This window comes from Alosa alosa, chromosome 17, assembly GCF_017589495.1.
Source record: "Alosa alosa isolate M-15738 ecotype Scorff River chromosome 17, AALO_Geno_1.1, whole genome shotgun sequence".
Lineage (NCBI taxonomy): Eukaryota > Metazoa > Chordata > Actinopteri > Clupeiformes > Clupeidae > Alosa > Alosa alosa.
Window position 1 is genome coordinate 13,390,905 of NC_063205.1, and position 19,396 is coordinate 13,410,300.

Here is a 19,396-nt window from a genome sequence, read left to right on the forward strand (position 1 = left end):
CTACTGTAGATACTATGTCAATGGCTCTTTCAGAATAGCATATTTATTTCAGTGTGTTCAGTGTTTTATCTGAAAGAATATTCTGGAAATACCTCTCTGGAATATTCTGGAAATAATATCTCATATATTCCTAGTCATCTTTGTATCAAGGGCAATTGCTGTGATTAGTTAGTGGATATGAGTGTTGCCTGTAATAAATTAACTGGCATATTGTGTAGTTAGCGCACTTTTTTGTGCACTTATAAGCAATATGAACTTTGTCTTGAGGAAAGAATTATATACCCACAGACAGGCAGACAGGCAGACATGTGTGCCTGTGCACACAAACACATTAGGAATCCTCTCTAACAAGGGAACTCTTTGCTCTGCGTTCTTGCTGTTGGCATTGGGATCAGTGGTGGAATGCAGTTGATCAGGCAGCGGAGTTCCCAATTGCCTGTGTCTGTGTGTGTCTGTGTCTGTGTGTGTGTGTCTGTGTCTCCTTGACCAGAACCATGCCTGGTTTAGAGCAGAGGAACTGGAGAATGTCCAACTTTACCTCCACCTCCTTCTCTCTTTCTCTCTTTCCTTCTCTCGATCTGTCTGTCTGTCTTGTCATCTGTGTCTCTTTCTCTCACTCTCTCTCTATCGCTCTTCCTCTCTTTTTCTCACTCTCCATCTCTCTCTCTCTCTCTCTCTCCCCTCTTGCTCCCAGAGACATTTTAGAGCATATGGGCACAGGAACACAATGGTTTATTTTTATGATATTTGATGAGTGGTTTTTAATTTAGATTGTCACTTCTGGCAACCTGCAGCACAGATGGTGGAGACTTGAGTACCCATCCGAGCCTAAATACCTCCAGGCAGCTGTTACTAATAAACTTTCTTTTTTTCTGTTTCCCATTTTCTTTCTGTCTCTTTCTATCTCTCCTTCCTCTAAACAATATATTGTTTTATTTTTTATTTTATAAAGCCTCCCAAAACGGTTTAGGTCAAGAGGAGTTAAACCTGTTACAGCACCTGTTTCTGCATATGTAAATCTGTTGTTTTGTCATTTCATTAAACAGGAAAAAAAATGCCATGGTCCCTCATGGTTGCAAATGAGACTGGCAACCAGCCCATTTGGCAAGGAGAGGAGAGAGAGAATGAGAGAGGGAGAGAGGGAGAGAGGGTGGGGGGAAGAGATCAGCAGACAACTGTGGTTTGCGCAGCAGTGCACAGCCTAGAGGATGCCACTGCTGCTCGCTGATCTGTGTTTGTGTTTTTGTAAACCATGTTGTTCCTTTGTGGTTTTACCAATCAATCAATTTAGCTTTGTTATACTCATCCTAACAGTCCTTTATGTCCCCCTCTCTCTCTCCTTCTCTCATGTCTTCTCTCCATTGCTTGTCTATGGAAATGATAATCCTGAGGTAGGACATGCCTTGGAGCTACCGACGGGCACGCGAGTGGCTGCCACGCGCCACACACACCTCTCCTCATACACCCCCCTCTATCCCTCCATCATCTGGTCGTGCCCCCACCCCCGCCACCCCTTCCAGTTGCCCCTCTCCCCAACCCCGCGTGCCACATGTGTGCAGGGCCCGTCTGCCGACTACACACAGCTCCAGGGCTGATTGTTGCTGGTTAAACTCACCGTCATGAGTGCACGGTGGGGTCTTAACACAAACCAGAGCGCAATAACACGGCCCTGTCTTTTATACAGCCCATATGTAAATATGTACAGTATGTATTGTCTGTGTCTGTCTCTCTCTTGTGTGTGTGTGTGTTGTGTGTGTGTGTGTGTGTGTGTGTGTGTGTGTGTGTTGGCTGTGTGTTTGTGTGTGTGTGTACAGGAATGAGCAGGAAATAAATCTTCCTCGATAACTGTAATCTCTGGATCAAATATGGCACTGATCAGGGCCCAATCCTTGACAAAGTGAGATGCTTTGTGCCCCCCCTTCAGTTATGGGATTTGGGTTGTAATCCTCCCCCCGTAAGCAGGATGCAACAAATACGCCGTGAAATTAAGAGACTGCCACCCCCCCCCCCCCCCATACCCTTTAAATTTCACTCCTGAAGCTTTGAAGATTACAGTGGTTGTGTGGGATCTCCAGGAAAGCACTATCCACTTGAGTCTTTGCTTTGCTTTGCTTGTAGACTGTGTACAGAAGGAGAGCAGACTGACACACACACACACACTCAGACAATCACATACACACATATACACAAAAAATCACATGCTTTTGGTCTCACCAGCACACACGTGCACACCTGCATACACACACACACACACACACACACACACACACACACACACACACACACACACACACACACACACAAACACACACACTCCTGCACATCCTCAAAAGAAACTTCCTGTAAATGTACACCAGGGTGCAGATACAGTAGAGCACAGTGTTCCTGTTGTGGTATTTTCTCAGGGCCATATTTCATTAGAGGGAGCGGCGGTAGCGGCAGCGACAGCGGCAGCCTGCAGAGGCCCCCCAGCCCCCGAGGCCTGTGGGAATGTGCGCCGTCATGTCACGGCTCATCCTGTCTTACCTGAGCTCCGAGCGTTTACCCAGATCTCACCTCTCCACGGCCCAGCCTGCCTCGCCCTGTGTCAGTCATACCTGTCTCCCAGGCTGGGGGTTCCGGCGTTGTGGCCACTAGTCTCCACCCAATACCCCCCGACTTAATTTTTTTTTTGTGTGTTGTCTCTCGAGTTTGTCTATCTCACCTCCTCAATCACATCACTAATGCTCTCTTTCATTCCCTTCATCTGTTCCTTTATCTCTCTCTGTTTCCCTGGTCTCTCCTTTTCTTTTTGTCTCTCCGCCACCTTGTCTCTGACTTTGTGTCTGTCTCTCTCTCTTTCTTCTTCTCTCTGTCTCTGTCAGTCTCTGCATTATAGCCCCGCACACCCCCTCTAAAATGGAAGTTCATTAGTGATGTGCCTTTGATGGGTAGCCCTTTTTTCCATTGGACTCCTTTCTCAAATACCTTGATGTAGGAGCTTAAGAAGCCATTGTGTAGTAAGCCCTCCTTTTGATGCCTCTTATTTAGATCTGCATAGTAAATCAAGGCTAGTAAATAAGCAGCCAGCAGATGGAGGCAAGAAGATAAGTCCCGGACGAACAATCACATTTGTATTTTGTTATGATGTTGACAGCGGCTAAAATTCACTAATCTAGCGCCACTGATCTGCATTTCAAAGAAATCTCATTTAGCAGCGGGGGAAGGATAAAGTTCTTTTCATTGTGTCCCTTTCGCCGCATTCTTCGCTAATTTATCTGCGGGCAGATTTAACGCGCGGGGGCTAGCGAGTGCCACGCATGATGCAGATGGGGGTCTTAAATGCAGAGAAAGCGGCGGACGTCTAGACTGTGAACCGGGGGTAATTACACGTCCGGCGATGAATAGACGGAGCTTGAAGACTCATCTTTGTTCGGGGGGCCTGAATTGGACGACTCGCTCAGATAAGAGCGTGTTTGGCCCCCGTGCGGGGGGGGTGGGGGCGGGTATGGCAGTGACTTTCCGTAGCAGTCTAGCCCTATAACAGAGGCATGGTATTTACTTTAAAGATAAAATTATTGTGTACAGTAATCTGACTTGTTAGCATAATGTCTTCTTTCATCGTCCTCCTTTGCTTGTGCTGCTTTTGAGGCTGTGGAGGTATTTCTATGCTCGATTTGAAATAGTTTATCTAGACTTACTGCCGCATTTCATGTAAATATCAGGGTACGGTATTATTAGGGTCCTTCTGAGTGTGAAAGCAGAGTGTGTATAATTTGATAGCATTTAGAGGCTGCTTTGTGTGCCGAATGGAAATGTGTATGGTATTTGTAAGTCCCTAGCATTTCGAGGTCACACAGACTAATGGCATTCTGGTTGCATTGCTCGCGAATTAAATTGTACAAGATTTACAGCCGAAATGCAAGTGTGTGTATGAAAGAAAAAAATAAACCCTCAGAAGTCATTAAAAATTATCGGAACATTAGCAAAAAATAATGTTTCGTGATTATTTGCAGCGATTAGTGGATGCTTGCATGCTTATGTTGCCTCTCATTCACGGCGTTTATTTACACAAAAGTGTTAAACATTTTCAAATCTAATTTTATGCGCAAATCTCTCATTCAAATGTTGACTAAGCCTAAAGGGCTTACTCTGTGCTCCAGAGTGTGATAGGATGTTTGTGTACGCCTCTAAATGGCAGCATTAGTAGGCTTACAAAATTGTAAATAATCACACATGTAAACCCAAGAGGCTTCTGAACCTTAGAGTAAATGAACGAAGAGTAAATGATTTAATAATAATAATAATAATTATAATAATAATAATAATATGTTTGATGTATGATTATATAGCAGGCGTCTGTGCAACATTTCCCCAGACTCAGACAGTAAAAATAATAGCACTTGGCAGGTTTTTGTTTCCAGCAGAAGTCTCCAGGCTGAAGTGCCTTTGTACAGTTCAGAGAGCACATTCCATGCCATGCTGGAGTTGCTGGTTGCCTGTAGGGGTCATTGGAATTCTGGGAAAAAATGCACGTAGGGGAGAGAGGGGGGGAAAAAAACACACACACAATTTGAGAGGTGTTTTTTTTCCATGTGTGTGTGTGTGTGTGTGTGTGGATGTGTGTTTAGTTTGGGCTATAGACACCGGGAGGACAGTGAGTTCACACTACACATGCACCCTCCCCTCCTTGTTCTTTGGGGCCGGCGTTTGCGTGGCATGGTCATTATTGTACACCTGCAAGTGTCAGCTGAAATGTTAACGCAGGGTGTAAACTGTGATTTACGCTCCCACTGGCATGAGCCCTCAAGACATACTGTTGACTCTTCTTTTTCGAGAAGACACATTTTGTTATTCCACGCTAAAACAGTCATCATGGACCGAGAGATACTGTGAAAGAGAGAGATAGGGAGTTTCAGATGTGTTTTGATGGATGGCATCTTCATCATTTCATACTTAAATGGCCCAGACATTCCCGAGGCCATAAATAAAGTTACAACTGCACAAGAAAACACAGACAAAACCACTCGCATATCTAATGTAAAACAGTTGTGTCAACAAAGCAATAGGATCTTACGCCGTCTGTAATGGCTTTAATATGTTCGTAATGTTGTTTTATTCTGCTTCTCCTTTGCAGATCATCCTCGCCTCTGGTCTCCGCGTGTTCCTGTGACGGACACTACTGGCAAGTTTCTCCCCCAAGGGTAAGTGTGTGTGAGGAAAAAAAAAAAAACAGCCTTTTCCTCTGGTCCTGCTGGTGTCTCCCAGCCTTTGACAGATGTGTCCCCCTTTTGAAAGGAAGCGGAATGAATCGGAACGTGTTACCTCTTTGACACAAGTGTTTTAGAGAACTGTACTGAAGGCTTAATCTGTGTTGCTGGCTGTAGAGAGAAAAAAACGTTGGTGTCAGGGATTATCTAGTTGTTTTTATCTCTCAGAATATCTACTAAGATTGTTGTCCATCTAGCGTGACAGAATGCACCACAACGGCAATAGGTTTTAGTTTTCTGTTTGGTTTGCCCTTCCTCCTCCAAATAGTTTCACACGATACTGATAGCTAGAGAATCTTAATACATCCTCCCTCTGAAGTTCAGCTCCTGAGGCAGCAACTGCTGCCAGAAACACATATCGTATTATTTTCTGTATAGCTTCCAATTTACAGGAATATAAATCAAATGTATTGTCAGCACTTAATGTAAATGCATGACGAGACATGTCATTCAACCGGCACACCGAATCCATTATTTTTGAAGCATTGGCCGAGAGTGCCCACTTCTGCAGTGCTGTTTGCTAATTGACTGCTGCTTTTTAATGGCCAAAGCCCTTTTTCTCTGACATTAACAAAATGCTCATTTTATTCAGGACGAAATATGGAATGGCAGTTGCCATAACGGAAGGCAGAACAAGCGTATTCTGAAGTCCAGGAAAAGTGGTGAGTACCTGTAGTCTTTTTAAATGGTCATTTGCATTTTCTTGTGTTGGTCCATTCAGCCTTATTAGTATCCACTCACTGCAAGAGGTTTCTTTGCCGTTTGTATTAAAGTGGGGGAGTAAGAGACGCTGTTTTTTTATTATGTCAGTGAAGTTGTGTCTTTTCTGAACGTATAGTTTCTACATTACGTACCACTCAGTTGCGACAAGCATTTTTTGCCACTTCATGAAGTATCTTTTTATACTTTGTATTGACAAGTTTGATGTTCCCATTATCTCTGCTCAGGAATTATAAGCACATTTTTAACCATGCCTTCAGTTAAACACACTTTTAACCTTCGCCTTGTCCTAATAACATAAATGTGTTGCTCACTCTGTTAAATATTAATATCAGTGCTCACAAGGGACTCTGGCCATTAGAAGGTGCAATACAGCATGGTGAAGGGTTGCTTCACTCAGATGCCTTTCTTTCCAAGGCAGTCGTGACAATAACACGAGCCTTTAGTCACCAAGTCAAAGCGAAATGAGTGCCAAGAATCTGAGCGCAAGCAAATATGCCACATTGATTATGTGCCTGAGGTGGCCTTTGTTGCTAATGCAGCCTATCTCATTGCTGCCAGGGACTCCATGGCATTGTTAGACAGTTGACTGCAGTAGCGATGGGTAAGTGTATGGAGTCGCACCCGTAGCTTGAGAGAGCAACACATTTCGGGCTGGATCATTATGTGTGATGGCAAAAAGGAAAGTGTGAAAGGATGTGTTTTATACGTTTAGGGTGAGTGCAGAAAAAGTATAATTTAAGATCTAGCATTTACTCACTTCCACTTGTGAATGAAAATGGGCACCTTGGGTTCTGCAATGTCGTTCTCATATGTTTGAATTAAACATGTGGCCCGAAATTTCTGTTCGAAGAAACTTGGCGCAAGAGAGTGAGTGATGGGGAAGTGATTCGAGCTCAGATCTTACAGGCAACGATAATGGACAACTCTCCATTTGGTCGATTAAACTTCTGCCAGGCAAGTTTTTTTTTTTTTTCTAATGCCCCGCTCAGGGTACCGAGGGGGGACTGGTGCTTAATATCCATATTCTGCCTGGTGGTTTTTGCCTTTGAGGTGCAGATATGATTAAAGCGAGGCTTGAGTGGCGAGGTTGGGTGGCGAGCCTCTGGGCTGCGGCCGATATCCCAAGAGCCACCGCCTCACAGGGTTGAGCAGAAACGCACCCTCCCACACCCCACCCCCTCGCTCTTTCTCCACCTAAAAGAGATTTGAATATTAGTTTTTAATTTGTCGAGTATCCAGTTAAATCTTCAAAGATGAACTCTTAAAGCATATCTGTCCGGGAACAGAAGTCCTCTAATCATCCGGCAAAAAAAAAAGTGTAAAACGCCCTAACTTTGCCCCCCAAAAAATGTACACACGTTCGGGAAAAATCTACAGCAATTAAGCATATCTCGGCAAGTGTGAAGACGACCAGCCTGGATGGCCAGCTTTTCTCGCTCTCCCCTTTGAAATTGATTTCTTGTTCTATCAAGAGTGACTGCCATTTCCCACCCCCAAATGGGATTCTTTTTTTTTTTTTTTTTTCTTCTGGCTGAGAAGCCTTTCCCTCCCCGGAGTAGTATGAGAGGGTAACCTCCGTGGGTCTTTACCCTGGACGGCGCAGGCATTGGGGATGGGAGATATCAAAGCTTCCCCCCGGCTCTCCCCATTGGCAGGTTCCCCTTTGTTAAACTGATTTGGGATTGAGGAGAAGGTGCACTGGGACGCAGCCGAGGGGCTGGTGGTGGTGGGGTGCTGCTGGCGTATAGGGGGTGGGTGTCCTAATCTTTATCCACCATTAACCCTTTTGCTCAGTGGGTGCCTAGGATCAGGTCATTGGTCAATCCCCTTTTCACAACTGGCAGGAATATTTTAAAGTTAAGCCTTTTCAACCGAAAAGTCCTAGTCATCAAAGGTTCACTTTTCCCCTCCTTTCTTCTTTCACTTCCAGGCCATGGGTCTCTCTTCTCTCTCTCTCTCTCTCTCTCTTATTTGAAAAAGTCTCTCCTTCTCTCTCTTCCTCTTTCTGCTTCAGTGTTTTGTCTTGGCATTATTTCTTTTTGGAAGTGCACCAAGTTTCCATATTTCTGCCCAACTCAGTTTGGCTAAGGGCTGATAACATCACTTCTTCTTGGCTGGAGGGTGTCCTTGTGTATTGCCCCTCAGTGTGACTACATCATGGCAGTGCCACTCAAAAGTTTTTTTTCTCTCTCCATCTCTCTCTATCTCTCTCTCTCTCTCTCTCTCTCTCTCTCTCTCTCTCTGTGTCTCTCTCTATCTATCTCTGCTTTCTTTTGCCTAAATTGCACTTGTCCTCAATTTGAAAGAAAAAAAAAATGCATAGCATGAAATTCCTTTACACACTTAAACAGCCTTTGACCTTCTCCAATTCAGCACATTTATATACACACAAATTTGGTGACGGATTAGCTCTGTCATGTGTTTTCTTTGTGGCACCATCTTAAGCCTTCACTCAAGAGCTTGAATAAAATAGGTAATAACAGAGGGGTGGGGGGCAGAGAGAAGGAAACAAAGAGATAGAAAGATATGCATACATACAGAGAGAGATGAAGAGAGACAAAGAGAGAGAGAGAGATGGACAGAGACAGAATTTTATGAGACTGGGCAGTTGCTGTGAGAGTACAGAGTCATATAGAGATAGAAAGATGTATTTACGTGTATGTGTGTGTGTGTATGTGTATGTATCTGTGCATATAAACATACAAAGAGACAGAAAGAGAGATGAGGAGAGAGGGAGAGAGAAGGGGAGAGACAGTGAGAAAAATAACATTTGAAGAGACTGGACCGTTGGCGTGCGAGTAGAGTTACTGAGTAGGGCAGACAGGGGGCCTGGGCTGCTATCAGGACGTGACGGAGGAGGCAGACCGACTCAATGAGGTTATTGATCCGCCAGGGGAGCTATGCTAATCAGCAGGTCCCCAATGAGCCGCACTGTCACGGCCAAGTGTCCTTCACAGAGACAGCGGCCGTCCCAGACAGGGCCATTCCCTCACATCTTTCTATCAAACACCCACACCTATCAGTCCTCACACACACACACACTTTTAAAAGTGACCTTTTTCAGATTCTCTTTTTTGGGGGGGGGGGGGGGCTGGGGTAGGATCCCTACTGGTGGAATGTCTCCAAAGCGCGCCCTGAGATTATTGTGAAACCGAACCCGGCCACGGAAAAGGCATGACATCAGAGCCGCCTGACACGACCGTGAACCCGTTATTTCAGGTGGGGGGAATTAGGCAGACGACTGCTTCAAGTCGCAGGTGATCATGTCCAATGAATTGGTCTCACATGGGAGGGTGGAGAGGGGGGGTCTTTTGTAGCGTCTAGCGCTGATTGCCTGCACTCCCCTGTGTGTTTGTGTGGATGTTAGAAGCGCTGGGGTGAGGAGAGGAGAGGGGGAAGGAGAGGATGAGAGGAGAGCGGAGGGGAGGGAGGAGAGGAGAGGAGAGGATGAGAAGAGAGGAGAGGAGAGGATGAGAGGAGAGGAGAGAGGAGGGGAGGAGAGGAGAGGATGAGAGAGAAAAGGAAAGAAGAGGGGAGGAGAGGGAGGAGAAAGGAGGAGAGGAGGGAAGGAGATGAGATGAGAGGAGAGGAGAGGGAAGGAGAGAGAAGGGGAGGAGAGGAGAGGATGAGAGGGAAGGAAAGACGGTTGGAGAGGGGAGGAGAGGAGAGGAGAGAGGAGGAGAGGAGTAGGGAAAAGGAGAAAGGAGGAGAGGAGAGGAGGGGAGGAGAGGAGGATGAGAGGAGAAGAGAGGATGAGAGAAGAGAAGAGGGGAGGAGAGGAGAGTATGATAGGAGAGGAGAGGGGAGGAGAGGAGAGGAGGGAGGAGGAGAAGAGAAGGGAGGAGAAAGGAGGAGAGGAGAGGGTAGGAGAGAGGAGGGGAGGAGAGGAGAGGATGAGAAAAGAGGAGAGGAGAGGGGAGGAGAGGAGAGGATGATGGGGGAGGAGAGGATGATGGGGGAGGAGAGGAGAGGAGAGCAGAGGAGAGGAGAGGATGATGGGGGAGGAGAGGAGAGGAGAGGAGAGGAGAGCGGAGGAGAGATGAGGAGAGATCTCCAGACTTTACACAAAGAGGGAGAGACAGATCTGGCCGGGCTCCAGAGGCAGTTTGGTGGCTTAATCACAACTGTCCCTCACCCACTTCTTTAATTGCTGCGTGGGGTTAAATGAGAAACTCAGGTGGCCAAACCAATCAGCCATACAAACAGCCAAACAAATAAATAAGTTGAATAAACAATCGGTGCTAAATATTCGCATGAGTTTATGAATGAAATATAGCTCTCATTGGTTATTAAGTACAGTAACTGATATGTATGTGTCTTGGACACGAGGAGTGAACAGTACAAGGAATCATTCATGGAATATGGTGGAAATTATGTCAGAAATGAAAACATTAGTAGCAGTTGGCTTCTTTAAAACACTGATTTTCTATTCTTAATGCTTTGAAGCAACTGAGTCTGAAGGATTTTGGCCTCCCGTGGAGTTTTAAGTCACCCAGATTATAGGAATAATTGGTCACAAAGAAGGTTCATATAAATGTAAATTAGATTAAATTAGTTGAGTCTCTTTTTTTGTATTCTGTCTTAGTATGGCAGCATTGCTATAAATCACAATGTATTTTACAACTTTTTTGTGCATTTAGTGCAAATAGTTGCACATTTTTTCTCTCTGTTACGTTCTCTCTTTATATATATATATATATATATATATATATATATATATATATATATATATATATATATATATATATATATATATAAAGTCCTACACCCTTTAAGCCTTTGATAATACTTTGAAAAAAAAAAAACACTCTTTTCCTTTTTGACTGCCTGAAGTCAAGCCACAGCCACTGAAAAAGCTTTTACTACAAAGGCAACATGCCAGCTGCTTTTGTTCCTCCTGATCATTTGATCGAGGTTTTGAAAAGTGATACGGAGCGGAGAAATTCTGTGAGACACAAGCGTAGAATTTGGCTTCCCATCCACCAGTGCAAGCCTGTGCAACCACACGGCTTTAGAGATACCGTCCATAAAATGGATTGTCTTGGTTACTCAGGCAAACTGTGTGTGTGTGTGTGTGTGTGTGTGTGTGTGTGTGTGTGTGTGTGTACAGTATTTGGCCAAACACACACATATGAGCATTTGAGCACACACAAGTACCCATATATGCCACATATGTGTGTGTGTGGGTGGACTTGAGTAGATGAACTTGCCAGGTTGACCGTACAAGTTGCTTTCAGGATGGTGTATGTATGATAACCCCTTATTAGACACACTTTAGGTTGTGCGTGCGTGTGTGCGTGTGTGTGTGTGTGACTCTCGGACAGTCCCATGTTTCGTTCTGTGCGTCAGACAATAAGAGCCTCTGGGGACTCATGTGGAACACATTCTGTCTGTGGACTCCCCACCTCCTGCCCCCCCCACCCAACACACACACACACACACACAGCTTTCCTCCGTCCACCAACCCCCCCCCCCCCCCCTTTTACACACACAATCACAATCTGTGTCTCTGCACCTCTCTTCATCCATCCATCCATCTCCTCCATCCATCCATCCCTTTCCCCCCCGATTCTGTCCATATTGTTTTCCTTTGCTTGTTTACCCATCTGTCCATCTTTGTTCAGGTATCTCCACACCTTTGTCTGTATCAGCCCTCTTCTTGTCTCTTTCACAGTCCATCTCTGTCCCCATGTTCTTCTCAACCTCTTTCTTTCTTTTTTTTCTTATCTCCCTCTCTCACTTTCTTTTTCACAACTATCCCCTTTTCTTTTTTTGTTTTATTTCTCTTTTTCTATATTAATCTTTCTCTTCCTCTCGGCTTTCTGGCTTCGTGTCATTTTCTGACTTGTTGAAGGAATGGTTCATTGAGGATGGAGATAGTGGGGTTCAATGCCTGAGTTGATATACTCTCTCTCTCTCCCTGTATTTCACTACTTTCTCTTCCTCCCTCCCTCTCTCTCTGTCTGTCTATCTGTCTTATATATGTCCTCACTCCCTCTCTCTTTCTATATATATATAAATATATTATGCCTCCCTCCCTCTATATATAACTTTAATATGCTCTATTCTCTCTATAATATGCTGTAATAACCAATAACCATAAAATAATAATATATTATCTTAATATGCAATCTATATATATATAATATATATATATATATAGCATATATATATATATCCTTCATATATATATATCTGTATATATGTAACTTATGTTTACATTTGGGTTTCCACTAACTCTGAGAGGCCAAGGGCATTTAAAGCACAATTGGTTGCTGTCTCTGAATGTCTGTCTAGGCATTGGTATTTTCTTTCACATATAATCGTATATTTCTCGCCATTGATTCGTTACCTTGTTTGGCTTTTGAAATTAGAATTTAAAGCCAGGTTTCATGGAAAGGGTCTGTGTTTAGTCAGAAGGTGTCAGAAGCCCTTTTAGCATTGCCTCGTTTTCTGTATGGATATTTTTATCTGTATACTTTTTCATCTGTGGGTTTACTCCTGCCCATTCTCTTATTCACAACAAATTCACTTTTCATCTTGCCCCCCCCTCTCTCTTTCTCTTTCTCTTTCCTGTGTCTACATCCCTCTCTCTATCTTTCCTGTCTCTCAATCGTTCTCTTTCCCTCTCTCTCTCTCTCTCTCTCTCTCTCTTTGTTATTAGGCTCCTCTCACTCACTCACTCACTTGCCCTGTCTGTAGCATTGCTCCCTTCGTTGCACCTCACAGACTGCCCTCCCACACACACACACACACACACACACACACACACACACACACACACACACACACACACACACAGCACAGTGTTTTAATGCAGACTGACTCCGCTGCCACAGCACTGATTGAAACTCATGTCTCAAAGTTGCTAATGCTCAGTGAAGCATTTTATTGGAGATAAAGTAAATAAACTAGGCTGCCGTATGAGAATTCTCTAGAATAGGCTGAAATGATCTGGCAGGTGAAACACTGATGGACACACACACACACACACACACACAGAGACAGGCACATGCAGGTACACAGTTACACAAACATAACTCTTTGAAGACACAAACTGATTGGTTGGAAGAGTTGCAAGGAACAGGACTGAAAGGTGTGTGTGTGTGTATGTGTGATGGTGGAGGTGTGAGCGTGCGTCTGTGCGAGGTAGTTTTTATGGCTGAGGAATTTCACAGGTCCAATGTTTTTTGAGAGGCTCGCCCGCAGAAAGCAAACAGTGTGATTTAACAGCATTTCCAAGGAATGCCATCCATAGATTTACTGTCTTGCTCTTAAGCACTCCAGGTGAAAACTACCCAGCTCTCATTCCAGCCTGCTGAGGTAACCACCACACTGTACAGACTCCTGTTAGTAGGTATAAACAACCATGGTGCACTGCATTCCCCTGTGCTCTATACATTGTGTGCTAAGGTGAAAGGTGAACTTTGCATACAAAGTGACAACAACGACTCATAAACATTGACAGTCTTCATTCTTTTAACTGATAACCAAGCTAACAGGTTTTTACCGATAACCTAGAGGTGTTTTGTGCACCTGAATGGCAGAAACCTACAAACATGCAAAAAAAACCTGAATAGTAGTTAAATACCTATAAATGTATTTATATATGCCTGATAGAACAAGCTTATCAATCTGATATTATGTCCCTTCTTGGTATGTGTTCTTTAGTTTCACGGATTCTGGGAGTAGAGGCTTAAAGCTGGATGGACCTCATCAGTCTTTTCTCCCTTTCTTTTCATGCAGGCAGCCTCTAGCCTCCCAAGTTCATCTAGCGCACCCAAGAAATGACCACACTCTCCATTATTCTCAGATTAATATTCCACACGTAAAAAAAAAAGCCTTTTCTATGGACTTCCATATCACCCCCCCCCCCCCCAACCCCAACCCCCCCCCTTTAAAAAATAAAATATATGCAGGGAGAGGGAAAAAAAAATGTCCATTACTGTATTCTCTTCTGGAATTCTCTATAAATCCCCTGGTCTCTTTCTGATATGATTTCCTTTGGCTTGGCGGGGTAAAGTGGTGTAGGTGACATGGTAATATATTTGCATTGTGCTCAATAATAAATACTCTGCCAGGTCTTACTCCGATGGCTGCCTGTGGAAGCTGGGGGACTGTAGCGAGCCCTTTGTGTTCCGTGCGCCGGGTCATTCGGAATCCACTCGCTCGCGCCTAGCACCTTTTGTCAAATATTTTTCAGCGCTTTGATAGTTTTCTCATTTATTTGGTGAATAGTTGGGGGCGGCGGAGAACAAGTCAGTGAGTGAGTATGTGTGTGTGTGAGAGGATGTGTGTGTGTGTGTGTGTGTGAGAGGATGTGTGTGTGTGTGTGTGTGTGAGAGGATGTGTGTGTGTGTGTGTGTGTGTGTGTGTGTGAGTGTGAGTGAGAATGGATGAATGAAAGAAGAGAAATAAAAAAGAAACTCAAGAAAAGAAAGACAGAAAGAAAGGAAGAAAGAATAAAAAAGTGTTTCACATTATGTAAATGGCGCAGCCGTTTCCTATAATCTGGCGCAGTATTCATGGTGCGTGGAAAGCGCAGGCACACAAGCGCTCATCATTTTCCTGTATTGTTCCGCATGTTCTCCTGAATGGCGCCACTGGAGTCTAAACCCGCACGCCCGCCCAGGTCAACGTGTTTACCACCTGTCACTCTCTGAGGCCCTCCACATCGCACTGTAAATACACCACACTGTACTGTACTGCACCGCACTGTACTGCACCGCACCGCAACACACCGCACCACAACACGACACACCGCACAGCACCGCAACACGACACACCGCACCACAACACACCGCACCGCACCGCAACACACCACAACACACCGCACCGCAACACAACACACCGCACCACAACACAACACACCGCACCGCAACACAACACAACACACCGCACCACAACACACCACAACACACTGCACCGCACCACAACACAACACACCGCACCGCACCGCACCGCACCATACTGCACCACACCACAACACCGCACCACACCGCACCGCAACACGACACAACACACCGCACCACACCGCACCATACTGCACCACACTGCACCACATCACAACACTCCGCACCACACCGCAACACACCGCACCGCACCACACCACAACACTCTGTATCACACCGCACCACACCGCACCGTACTGCACCACACCACAACACTCCGTATCACACGGCACCACACCGCCCCGCACTGCACCGCACCACAACACACCACACCACACTAGACCGCACAGCACCACAACACACTGTACTAGACTGTACCTTTGTCTGGGAGGATTCTTGGACAGTTTTCAAGTTGTTTTCACTGCTGATATCATTTCTAGATATTAGGCCCATACAGACACCGTCACATGGTGTTTTGTCTCTCTCCCCAGCTGTCTCTCATCAGCCTTTATGCATGCTTACGCTGTGGGGGCAGACTGCAGTGCAGGGGCGTGTTGCCTGTCTGCTCAACAACACAACTAACTGGTAGTAATTATGACCTGTAAGTAGGGATTAGGAGTCTGATGTTGACAGTAAATTCGCTGTGAAGCGCAGATGTGTGGAATGCACCTGTGTGTGTGTGTGTGTGTGTGTGTGTGTGTGTGTTTGTGTTTGTGTGTGTGTGCGGCTCACAAGAGAGTAATGCACAGAGGTGAGGGATCGCAGAGGGATTCACACATGTAAGCCCACCCGCATCTGCACCCCTCCCCCAGATAGACACACACACACACACACACACACACACATACATACACAAACATATACTGTATGTGTGCTTACTCACTGATAAATACATGCACACACACACACACACACACACTTTACTATGCGAATAAATTCATGCACACATACATACTGGCATACACACACACATACTGCATACACACACAGAAATAGAGAAACACACACTGCAAACACACACAGTCCCAAATGAACATACACACATAGGCATACATAAAGACACGTATAGACACATACATAGCCACACATTTATACAGGCACCTACTTTAAACACAGACACACACACACAGACAGACACACACATACACACACACACACACACATCACATCACATCACATCACATGCACACACATCACACTCTTAACACCCAGTCAGAAGTGAGTGAGTCACTGAGACTTCCACGCTTTGTGAAGCCATGCAAACGTGGGCTAATGAGATTTCTAAATATATAATTTACGGTCTTTCCAGGGAATAAAAAAGGTGTTTGTGCCACCATTTCCCCCTCTTTCCATCTCCCCCCCCCCTCTCTCTCTCTTCTTATGTACTTGTTTTCCTTTTATTGGCTTGGCAGCAGAAAAGATTAGCGCCATAGCCGCTAACAGCCATCAGCTTGTTTTCACCGCGGTGTCACGAGTGTTTTCTTTTTTTCTCCTCCTTGTCCTTCTTCTTTTTCTTTTTTTTGTGTCCCCGGTTTTCATCCCTTGCACAAGTAAAACAATCGCTCTGACCTCCAGCGACCTCTCATGAGGAGAAGTCAGTTAAATGGTTTGTAAGACGTTTAATTACCAAATGGTGTAATCACCACTCATCTCAGCATTAGATGTATAATATTAAGTGAATCGCTTCCCCAGTGTATAGTTTTTCACAGATCAATAGATCTAGCTGCCGTGTGTGTGTGTGTGCGCTCGCGTGTGTGTGTGTGTGTGTGTGTGTGCTTATGTTCTTGTGGGAGGAATTAAATACTTCAGAGCACTGGAAACGAAACGCAGACTCTTCCTGTGATGCACAGTGGCAAAGCACTGGCTCGTTTTATTTATATAATTATCTCGTTTTTTTTTATTTAGGTTTAATTAAATGCAAATGTTCTCAGCGCGCACTCTCTCTCTCTTTCACTCGCTCATTCTCTCAGGGACTGATGTGGGTTTGTGGTTTGACTGTCCCTGGGAGCTTCTCTATGAAACAATAAGCAAACGATAGAGGAAGGTTAATAAGAAGAGTGTTTATTCGCATGTAAATGGTTGTGCTATGTATGTGTGTATTAGATTTTTCCCCCCTCTCTTTTTTTTATCATTCAGCGTTCTGATCCAGTGTTTACATTTTTTTACTTTTAATTGCTTTATCCTTCGTACATTATATATACTAAGATATTATGCTTTTATTTGAGGCTGATGCTTGGTGAAATATATGTAGATTTCTCTGCGGAGTAGAACATGCTAGTGAGGTAGGAATGGTGGATGGATAGCAGGCTGACCTGGATCCTTTCCACCCAATACACACATGCCCATGGTACCCTCAGTCCTAGCGCTCAGTCCTAGCGTTGGAGGCCCATATTTTGTGGTGTTTATCAGTAAACTAGAAGGGACTTAATATTCTTCATTACAGCAAGCTGATGGAGTATTTTGTATTTTGGAGTATTGGGCACACACACACACACACACACACACACACACACACACACACACACACACACACAGGTATGCACACTCAAACTTACACACACACAGAGACACACACACACAGGTATGCACACTCAAACTTACACACATTCTACTCATTCACCCAGAAAAAAGGAGTTCACAATCAATCGTGAAACTTGTCTGGAGCGCAGCAGTGATTTGATCTAGGTGTTGTGTGTTTGAAGTAGCGGTTGCTTGTGTGTGGTTTTCTCTTTTCCAAAAAAAAAAAAGAAAAAATGTTCAGAAGATGAACCTTGCTCAGTTTTACAATTTGAGTTTTCTCTCTCTCCTCCCTTCCCCTCCCTTCTCTTTTTCTTTGGTCTTTTCTTCTTCTCTTTTTCTTTCACCTCTCTCTCTCTCTCTCTCTCTCTCTCTCTCTCTCTTCTTCACCTCGCTCTTGAGGAATGCTTGGACGCATCACATGATGGCACTGTTTCCACTTCCTCCCCTTTACACACACACACACACACACACACGCACGCACACCTTGACAGCAGCACTGGCTCTTTTTCATGTTGGACGAGTGAACTTCAAACACACACAGACCCTCTAACACCCCCCCCCCCTTACAAAAAAGGGAAAAAGAAAGAAAGAAAGAAAGAAAGAAAGAAAGAAGCAAGAAGCACTCCAGATATACCATCTCCCTCATTTCTACCTTACTATGTCCCAGTGTACCTGCTGTGACGTGAACGCAAAAAAAAAAAAAAAAAAAGCAGAATGATGTATGTCATTAATTTGATAGGCTAGTAGCTTTATTAACAAATGCTTAAATTAAGGAGGTCATTAAGGAAACAAAAGATTTAGTAATTGCGTTTTTCTTTCATTAAGAATGATTATCTCATGCCATATTCAACGGCATCTGTAAAGCCTGGTGGTTTTTTTTTTCAATGTGTTTTCCAAGAGTATTATTGTTATTTTGTAGAAATAGAGTACATAATCATATTTACTACATTGTTCTTGAATATTTATTTTAATTTCCTCACCTATTTACAAACCTGTATGTAGCTTAATTCGTTAAAGAGCAATTACCGCTATTTCAGCATGAAAAGCTTTTCCGAGATGACAGTTAATTGTTTTATTTTTTTCTCCATTAACACTTTAATTTGATATGTAATCACAGACACCAAAAATAACTGTCTGTCTTCGCTCCCTCATTACTGAGTGTGTGTGTGTGTGTCTGTGTGTCTCTGTGTGAGTGTGTGTGTGTGTGTGTTTGTCTGTGTGAGTGCTTCATGAAACACACTGCCGTGGTGGATTTCAAAATTCCAGGCTTCATTTTCGACATAAATTTCTTACAACGGGAATTCAGTGGCCATTCAGGCGGATAAATTAATTAAATTAGATTCCTCTGATGCTGTCAGGCGTTCCGTTGATAATTGCATCAACAAGGCGAAACATAATAAGGCTTAAAAGTGAGTGTGCCACGGCTTCTTGACTCAGTGCAGATCTACCTCTCCCCTATACATCTGATAGACTGGTAAGACTGTCTCTTAACAGCACTTCTAACTGCTCACACCCATTAAAAGGTCTTAAATTCAAGGAGCTACACCCCCCCCCCCACACACACACACACACTCATCACCCACACCACCAGTGCCATCTCGTCTTCATAGCTTAAATGTGTTGGAAAATAACTAAAAATCAGCACTGAAAATGAAAAAAAAAAAAAAAATGTTTAGTGGGGGGAAAATTCTGTCCATTTTCCAATTACACACCATCCTGTGTACTTTCGCTGATAAATGAAAGAGTGGCAGAGACTGTTTGGCGTGCAGGCACTCAAATCCGCGGATGTACATTACCCAGTCAGCTATAACACATCCATAAACACGGGGGCCACAGAGGTGCGCTGGAAATATTCATTGGTGTCTGTCAGGGCTGTGTGTGTATACAGAATTACACAAAGACACTGCACCTTGCAGAGAGAGAAGGGAAGACAGAGAGAAAGACAGGCAGAGAGAGAGAAAGAAAGAAAGGAAAGAAAGAAAGGAAAGAAGAAAGAAAGAGATAATGAAAGAA

At 44.2% G+C, this 19,396-nt stretch overlaps 1 protein-coding gene across 13 annotated transcripts in view; it reads left to right on the plus strand.

Annotated features, from left to right (window-relative positions):
• foxp2 (forkhead box P2) overlaps window positions 1-19,396 on the plus strand; it is a 141,105-nt gene that overhangs the window by 6,797 nt on the left and 114,912 nt on the right. For all 13 annotated transcript variants that reach the window (XM_048267507.1, XM_048267512.1, XM_048267513.1 and 10 more), the window contains exons 2-3: window positions 5,117-5,183; window positions 5,842-5,911. The gene's annotated coding sequence lies outside the window, so the exon portion shown is untranslated. The remainder of the gene's footprint in view (window positions 1-5,116; window positions 5,184-5,841; window positions 5,912-19,396) is intronic.